Source organism: Sceloporus occidentalis, unplaced genomic scaffold, assembly GCF_023333645.1.
Source record: "Sceloporus occidentalis isolate IW3139 unplaced genomic scaffold, rSceOcc1.0.p SCAF_2, whole genome shotgun sequence".
NCBI classification, from domain to species: domain Eukaryota; kingdom Metazoa; phylum Chordata; class Lepidosauria; order Squamata; family Phrynosomatidae; genus Sceloporus; species Sceloporus occidentalis.
This window is the reverse complement of record NW_028316982.1, coordinates 84,824,350-84,834,391: the sequence shown is the minus strand read 5'-3', so window position 1 is coordinate 84,834,391 and position 10,042 is coordinate 84,824,350.

The following is a 10,042-nucleotide window of genomic DNA, read 5'->3' as shown; positions in this document are numbered from 1 at the left end:
AATATTATATATATATATATAATATTATATATTAATATTATATAATATCACGTGTTTTATATATTAATAATATCATATATGCTTATTTATTTATTTATTTATAGTATTTATACCCTGCTCTTCAGCCAAAACACTATCAGAGCGGTTTACATTATTTTAAATTAGACATTAATATATCATTATATATATACAGTATATATATATATATATATTATTTATGTATTAATAATATTATTACATGCATTATGTCATATATATTATACTGTAATATAGAATAGATTATATAGATTATATATTACTATATAATATCTATATAAGCAGGGTACAAATAAATATAATAATACATTACATAATATATATTATACACACACACACATATATATATAATACACACATTATGTGTGTATTATATAATATATATAAAAGCAGGGTACAAATAAGCATAATAATAATATATTATATATAATAATATATACAATACATTACATAATATATTATATAATGTATTATATATAAAATATATATATATACAGTATATATATATATATATTATTTGTACAAATGAAGATAATAATATATTATATAATAATATATGTTATATAATTATTATATAAATTATTAAATATAATATGTATATATTTATATAATATATTATTATTGTATTTATATTTATTTGTACCCTGCTTTTCCCCCCAAATTGGGATCCAAAGTGGCTTACAGTCTAAACACACAGTACAATTAACAACTTACAAAAGTGACAGTTATATATAATTACGTATATCATGAGAAGAAAGGACTCACTAGAGAAGCCTATGCAGTAATACTTGGCAAACTGGAGGGCAATGGGAAAAGAGGGAGATAAACTCAATCTGCGGTTTATAGCTGGCAATTTATAGAGATGTATAATTGTCTTCATTTCAATCTGAGAAGTCATGACCATGAGTCTGCAGGAGCGGAGCAGAGTGGTTGAGGACAGGGTGACTTTGGAGGTCTCTCATTCATAGGGTCATCATGGCCCGAAGTTGACTCGAAGGAAGTTAACAACAACATACACACACGTTCATACCTGCACATAGAACATACATTGTTGTTGCGTGCCTTTGTTTTCCACTTTTGGCAAACCAGCATGGTGTTATGCTTTGAATGTTGGACTAAGACACTGGGAGACAAGGGTTCAAATCCCCACTCAGCCATGGATGACCTTGGGCAAGTCACACTCTCTCAGCCTCAAAGGAAGACAAGGGCGATCCTCCCCAAACAAATTCTACCATGAAAGTTGCATGATAGGGTTGCAGCAAGTCAGAAATGACAAGTCACACAACAACAGCTCTTACAAAGTAAACTAAATGTTCTAGATTGCATGTTTTAGACACTTAAGTCTTGCATGTCCAGATTTTGTACTACTGTTTATAATGACCTTGCTGTGATTCATATTTCCACTTTCTCGTGTGGCATGGAGTTACACTGTGTTCTGCAGGTATACCACTATTTCCCCATTTATAGAGAATTCAGCTTTTTTGAATCGCCGGGTGATTCAGCTTTTTTGAATGAGACTAATATATGCACCCAGTTTCAGCTTTCCAGCTGCTTTACTGCCTGAGAAGTGAACCGTAATGAATTGTACAGATGCCTCACTTTTTAATTATCATTCAATAAATAATTTCTGTACATATACCACTTTGCATTGTCATTTTAACATAGTTTTCATCATAGTTAGAAGTGGACCTTCCAGATGTTTTGGTTTATGATTCCCATCCATCCAAGCCTGCATGGCCAATGGTAAAGCACTGAAGGGAGTTATAGGCAAAAACATCTGGAAGGCCAAAGGCCACCTGGATTCAGACTTGTTCCTGTTTAAAGTAGATTCATCACTTTAAGTTGTTCCAATTTATGGTGACCCGAAGGTGCATCTATCACAGGATTTTCATAACAATATTTGTTCGGAAAGAGTTTTTCATTGTCTTCCTGTGAGGCTGAGAGAGTGTGGCTTGTGCAAAGTCACTCAGTGGGTTTCCATGACTGAATGGGAATCTGAACACTAGCCTGGAGTCCTACGTTCAAAACATCTCTCTCTCTGGCTTTGCTTCGCGAACTAAGATTCAGGAAGGACTGGCTGCCATATTCTGTACTAATTGAAGTTTCCAGACCAAGCATGAAGGCATGTAGAGTGCATTACAGAAATCAAAACAGTCTTAAACTGGATTATTTCTGCTGTGTGTTTTGGACCTTAGTTGAGCATTTGAATCACTATGGCAGGATACAGACCACCCCTTTGAGGTGGCCTGCACGCACCCCTTTCCCCGCCAGATCAGGGCCTGGGCAACCGCAGCGGCAGCCCCAGAGGCCCCAATCTGCCGCTTCTCCAGGCCTCTGGGAAGCGGCAAAATGCCACTTCCCCTCAGCTTGGAAAGGGGTGTCCTGGGGCTTCATGCCCCAAGGACACCCTGACAGCTGTGGGGAAAGAGAGAAAGGGGCCACTCGACCCCTTTCTTTTCCATATCACAGCGATACACACGGCGAAAAGGAGCTCCGTTTCGGAGCTCTTTCCAGCGCCGCTGAAAGGGTGCCACAAGCACCCTGCAGTGGTGCAAGCATGTCATGCCCGCACCGTGTTGTTTGGCTGCAGCACGGCCATGACGTCATAATGGCAGTGCCCGTGTATACAGGGCGCCGCCATTATCACGCTGTAGGTACATGCTAGGGTTGCGGGGCATCTGTAAAGGATGCCCCGAGGCAACCCTAGCACATGTCCAGGCCGGCGGCCGGTCTGGAAAGCGCCATAATCACACTATCACAGGTCATATAGTTGGTTCCCTTTGCTGGATTGTGCTCACTGTGTATAAATAACAAATCAACCAGGTTGTGTGTGTAGGAAGTTTATCACACAGGAGGCAGCCCATGCAGAAACGGGATTTAAAACCCCCCAGAAAACCTAAGAAGACACACAAAAGTGCAATTGATTTTCAGACACATCGGGGTTAACACAACATTAAACTGGCTAGAAAGTCAACAAAAGACAATTCTTTTTACTTTCAAGATTTTCCGGAAGTGAAAAGAATTGTGTTTTGTTGACTTTCTAGCTGGGTTAATGTCGTATTAATACACCTTAACAGGGACGTCGTCTGAAAATCAACTGCGCTTTTGTGTGTCTTTTCTACTTTCTGTCCAGGTTAATGTTGGGTTAACCTGGACGTCGTCTGATAATAAATCCGCTTTTGCGGGGTGGGGGTGTCACTTTAAATCCCGTTTTTGCATGGGATCCCTCCCGTGTGATAAAATCCTAGAACTGTGGTGTGTATTGAAAAGGCTGTTTCACTTTATTGTTTTCAGGGTATCACATCTCTGACCAAACAACTTAAGCCATTACATATCCTTATTTGGGTTTTAAGACGTTAATGAGGCCATTCAAGAACTGAACACAAACCTGATGCCACCAAATGTTAAGGATCATTTGGGTAGGTGGATGAATCTCTGTAGCAGTTACAGAAAGAATACTGCCTCCTAAAATAAATATTCTCCCTAGTCTCTTATATCAACTACAACTGTTTGGGAGAATTTAAAACCTCACACTTTAATAAGCTCCACAAGACCTTTTCAAGGTTCATTTGGTAGGCAAAAAACAAGAATTGTCATTAAAAATGTATAGGCCCACCGAGACATGGGAGAACTAAATCTCCCTAATGTTAGGCTATATTTCTGGGCATCCCATATGGAATATCTGGCAGCAGGGTCCCAGAGAAACCAAGAGCTTCAGTGGCTCCAGATTGAACAACAGGCAGCCGGCCAAATTAATCTGGCAAACCTCCCAGACAGTATAATCCTCCAACCACTAAGCCAGTACAAGCCCTGCTGAAACCAATGGGGCAATGGCAAGCACAGCTCTTTGAGTCTGAAAATCAGAGCTTCCAGATGTTTGGGTATGCTCACCTCAAGTTAAAAGGAACTTGATTACCTGATTATAGAACCCATATCCAAATCTAGGGTAAAACACGTTAAGAGATGCAAAATGTCGTATGAACCACATGACCCATCACTTGCAGGCTTACTGTGTGATGACTTCCTAATGAGTAGTCCAATCAGCATTTCTAGGATTAGTCATTTGTAACTTAGGCTTATGATCCTTGACTTCATCATCAAAATTTATCTCACCTGTAAAAGCTGAGAAAGGGTAGGGTTGCAAATTATTTATGGAGATCCCACATTATAAAGGGGGTGTGGAATTGCAGGAGGGGAATTACTGAATCGGAGAAAAGACATTCCTGACAAACACTGTTTTTATTTCATTGTATTCATGGGAAAAAATTTCCCCATTAAAAATTAACACAGAATTCTGTACTCCCTCGGGAATCACTGCTTTTTTTCTGAAAGAGGAAAATAGGATTTACTTTTGTAAGCTTTCTGACCTTAAAATCCACATTCTTCCTCACACGGAGACAGTCAAAGTCATCACAGTGGACAGAGGACATATCTTTTCCAATCACAGAAAGGAAATTATTGAAGTCGGGGGAAAATGCATGATAGAGCTAAATTAATTCAAGGCAAAGAGGAGGTTAAATTTTATACATAAATTTTATCTCTCCGTTTTGTATAATAAAATACATAAAAATGTAACCACATGTCTACAAAGAATATGTTGAAACCTCTGCACCTCCCGCTGCCATAATATACCCTATTCCAGAACTGGGAAGTTGCAGTACTGTTGGGAGTATCTGCGCTGTTTATTATGTATTAATTTGGATTGGGGAGTTCATGCACATACATACTTTTATGAATAAAGGTTTTTGTAACATTTTGCCAGAAATGTGCATTTTTCAGTTTCTGATAATATAATAGTATACAAATCACCTCTAAATGCTTCTTATTAATTATAGGCTTTTGAAGGTACATTGGAATTTGTATTGAAGGTATTTATTGAAGGTACAGTGTGCTTGTTTTTGAGTATATGCTTTTGAAGTTACATTGAACACTAGAATTTAATTAGAGGCTTCAAAATGCAATGCTTTATTCGTATAAAGATTCTGTAGTACTGTATCACTTATTTATACAGTACCTAATATGTAAGTATATTTTTATTTAATGTACTTTCCCCCTTTCTGTGCCATTTTTTAATAAAAGAAGCATGCAAAACTCATCTGTTTTGCACTATGATGAACATCCCAAATTGGCAAATTCTCCAAATGATACCAAGGCCTGTTACAGACTGCCAAAATAAAGCTGCTTCGGGTCTCTTTGGAGGTATGCTATTTAAATGATGCATGGGTCCTAAGAGTCCAGAGGTCGCGCCAAAGCCACACTCCATTCCTAAACACTGGAGTGCAGCTTTGGTGCAGCTTCTGGATTCTTAGGATGCATGCACCATTTAAACAGCATACCTCCAAAGAGACCTGAAGCAGCTTTATTTTGGCAGTCTGTAACAGGCCCAAGTTTGTAATACTTGGAAGTAAATTCAAATGAGGCAAATTACATTTGTTTAAGGCTGTGTCTGCACTGCAGAAATAAAACACTTTGTCTCCATACAGACAGCATACCTCCAGAGTGACCCAAAAAAGCAGCTATATTTTGGCCTGTCTGTATGACAGTTTTAATAGGATGGCATCATGGCTTCATCCTATGGAATCCTGGGATTTTGTGAGACATTTAGCCTTCTCTGTCAGAGAGCTCTGGTGCCACATCCTACTACAAATCCCAGGTTTCCATAGGATGGAGTCATGACAGTTAAAGCAGTGTCAAACTGCATTAATTCTGTAATGTGGTAGCAGACTAAGGAGTTTATCACACGGGAGGAATTTCTCTTAATTTCGAATGAAAAGAAAGTGGAGCCAAAATGCATTCATATGAATTTGCTAGTTCAGTGAATTTACGTGAATTCGAATTGCATTCAGACTGACTTCCCATTGCCTGAAATTGCGTGTGGTAGTCTATCTCCCTTGGTTATTTATTCCTCAAAATCTTTTTTCCAGTTGAGAAGGAGATACAAAGATGGTAGCAGAAAAAGACATGATGAACATTTTTAAGGACAATAGGAGATAGAATTTATTTAACAGGAGGGTCTAAAGTTCATGTACCGTGCGCCCGCGTTATACATGGGCACACTTTACGTGGACTTGAGCGTATGCACTCAAGCTGCGGAGAACATGCAGGGTGCAAGGGGTGGCGTGTCCCATTCAAATGAATGGGGCGTGCGCCCATGGCGCCCCGCACGCTCCTGCGCCACCGCACCACCACGCACAAGCCCTATTCAAATGAATTGGGCTCGAGCATACGTGAAATTAGCCTTACGCGGGGGGGTCTGGAACGGATCCCCTGCCTAAGGCAAGGGCCTACTGTATTTATAATTTCTCATAGTCCATATGGCTGAAGGATTTCATTTTGTGGTCATTTGATCTATAAGATTCCCTTATTTACCCCTTCCTTCTGTCCATCTTTTGGTGGTTCACCCTTCTTCTCTTTCCACAGTGGCAGCAAGAGCATACCTATAGCAGGACATACAGTGGACCCTTGTTATAAGCTGGGGTTTGGTTCCAAGATTCCCCCATGGATAACAAAATCTGGCTGCTCAAGTGCCATTAAATATAATTACAGTGGAACCTTGCTATACGCGGGGGATCTGTTCCGGATCCCTCCGTGTATAGCAAATTCTGCCTATGCTCGAGCCCCATTGTTTCCAATGGGGCTCGTGCACGGTGGCGCGGCGGCGCGCAGGGTGCAACGGGTGCGCACGCCCATTCAATTGAATGGGACGCGCCGCCCCGCGCACGCCCATGGCTTTTAGCGCGTATGCTCAAAGCCGCCTATAAAAAGTCCGCGTATGCGGAGGCGCGACTGTACATAGCAAAATGCTATCCCTTATAAAAAATGGAAAATCAAGGTTTGATATTTGAAAATTATACTTTTTTGAACACTTTCAAACTGTGTATGCTTGATTCCGTGTATAAAAAAATCTGTGTATAAGAAGGGCTGACTGTACTGTCTAAAAGGAATTACACTGGTAACTGAAGGAGTCCAAACAAACTGCATCCCTTCTGCAAGTATCCACGTTATCAGCCTTCTAAATTTTGTTTTAACACACTAGTGCCAAACTAAGATATTGTCTGATTGTCTACTACCACTTACATTGTCTATACTAATTGTCTACTACTGTACTACATACATTATGCAGTTTTTTTGTCACATATTGGATCCCTTTGACTGCCTAATCTTGCTCAAACGCATCTTAACAATTCTGTATTTTTCATTCATACCAACAAAATAATGCTGTAATTAAGTTCTTTAAATATTATTTAGAAATTAATCTTTTACAAGACAAAGTTGTAAAGGTGGCTGCTTGTCTGTAGATGGCATCAACAGCCTCTGAAGACAAGCAACTATTGCCTTTTAAAAAAAAATGTTGATGTTGATATACAGAATGACAAAGTGAGTTAGCATTAATTTAAAAATATGACCAAACTTTTCACTTTCTGTTTATTTAAATGGGTATTTGCACTTCTTTTGCAGAATAAGTTCATATCTAGATGATCAACATGGCTGGCTACAAAATATCACTACTAGCACAGAAAGTGTAATACCCCACAGTTAAATTGGATGCATAACATTACTTCAAGCAGCATAGTCATGGTCTTGCAACAGAAAGTGTGAGCTTGTTAGATGGTTCTTCCTTCAACAAAAATATAATTTTTGTTTATAAAGGTTTGATTGTCTCATTCAATATCTGATGCCACATGTTGGAGAATGGGCTGTATTCTGCACTAAAAGATACAAGGGGTAGCTTGCTATAGATGCATAATATAACATTATCAGCTTTTGTTGAAAATACTAGCATTGCAGCTAGTACTGAGGAATGGGAAATAGGTTCTGTTTATAATTATAAAATAGCTCAATTGATCAACCTAAATCTTGGTATTAAAAGAAATTTTGGTTTGAGGATGGGTGGTCCATACAACTTAGGACCAGAAATTGCTTATTTGTCAATGCTTGGTCGGACTACTAGCAGTTTGACAAGTATCATCTGTTTTCCACATAGACTTTGCTAGGACTTAAACTTTACTACACAGCTTTTTTTTAATGAGAAATAGTTGTCTTGATAGTTTGGTAACAGAAAATGTACTACAATTTAAACTATTTGGTGAAATATGCAAATCCACATTCTTGATCAGAGTCACAAAACTTATGCATTATCTAATGGGAGCAACATGGACACTATAAATGAAGGTTTGGGACCCAATCTTACAGCTACTTTGCAAACCTCGTGAACAAACACTGTATTTTTTGCACTTTTCACTTTAGGATGCACATTTATGAACATATTTTGAACAGACATAATATACTGTACTGTATATGCATAGGTTAAAATTCTGAATATTTTCTTACAAGTTTCATACCTATCAGCAAGCTTCACCTTTTGGAGGGAAATTGGTGGTTTGATTCATTTTGCATGAAACTTGATGTCATGCAGTTTTTTCTTTCATTCAAATCATAAGCAAAATCATCAACATCAACCCAGGCAATGCCCAACAAATGTCCAGTATTTATAGGAAATAACACTTGAAGAAATAGGACCACTCATATCTGGACAAAGTCTTCATTAATAATCTAATCTTTGTCCTCCCCATTGTCTTTTGGGCAAGTGCCAGATCAGGTAAGTGCATGATAAAGATGCTTCACAGTGTCCTCATGACAACCTATTCTGTAAAACTCATTTAATACAGAATATGATTACATTATGAAGGGAACACACAATTAAATTAGAAAGGGGTGCTACAGACCCTAAACATTATTAAAGCAATGTCTTGTCTTGCTTAATCATATGTACGGTATTAGCTAATAATAAGAATCTTACTGCACATTATTTCCTTGCAGCAAGTTCCACTGAGCACACAGACACATGCTTGCAAATGAATATGTACAGGATTCAGGAGTTTAGAGGTTGAAAGTTACAAGAAACAATTACTGTAACATGTTTGTTTTAGGTATCAATGGTAATATTTATAGTGGTAAATGTAGTAAATCATAGAATCGTAGAGCTGGAAGAAACTACAAGGGCCATCTATTCCAACCTCCTGCCAAGCAGGAATACACAATCAAGTAATGTTTTCTAGTTTTCGAATATAATATGTAAAGTTTTTTCCACTTTTTAAAATTACTTTTAAAGGGCTTGCCATCCCTTCCTGCAAGACAGGAATGGGCCAAGTGTGGCCTGAAGGCCACATGCAGCTTCTGAATCCCATGTTTGCACCATGTGAAGGCCCCAACTACCCCATTTAAAAAATAATCATTGGCACAATTTTCAGATATTTTTTCACCTGAAAATCACATGGAAAAACCCTAAAATGTGTAAAAGCACTCCCAGGCCCACACAGAAAGCTCCCCAAAACACCCCAGATACCTCTCTTTGTGTCTGAATCCTTCCAGTTGCCATTTTGGGAAAGTCTGCAAACAAGATAGATGGAATTGGTGACACTGGGGAAGGGTACCATCCATGTGGGGCTGGAGGAAGAAGTCTGACATGAACTTTTCGACTTTTATGACTTTCATTCATTAAGGGGTGCCTCCTGTGGGTGTTGGTCATGCCTTTTATCTTTTATATATTTTTAATGTTGTTTGCTACAGTTTTGATTTTCAATGTTTTATGTTTTTATTGAAATGCTTTTTACCTGTAAGCCACCTTGGGTCCCTTCTGGGAGAAAGGAGGAATACAAATAAATAAATAAAATATTAAATAATCCTTTTTATTTTTTTAAAAAGTAACTAAGTAATAAACAAGTGATAAGGAATGCTGTTAGTGCAAAGTGTTACTTTAGTGACTAATTTGTAATTAATAGTAGTTTAGTTACAAATAAACTACTATTCAGTCTTAGTGGCGTCACTAGGGTTGGTGTTACCCAGTGCGGTAACTCATGGTGTAAACCCCCCCATTGGCCTCCTCCTATACCACATCATATGGAATCCTTAGTAAAGTTTTTTGTATTAATGTTACTCATAAATCATAAGTCCTTTATATACACAGGACATAAACAACTAGCAAAATTAAAGTTATACCTTTGAC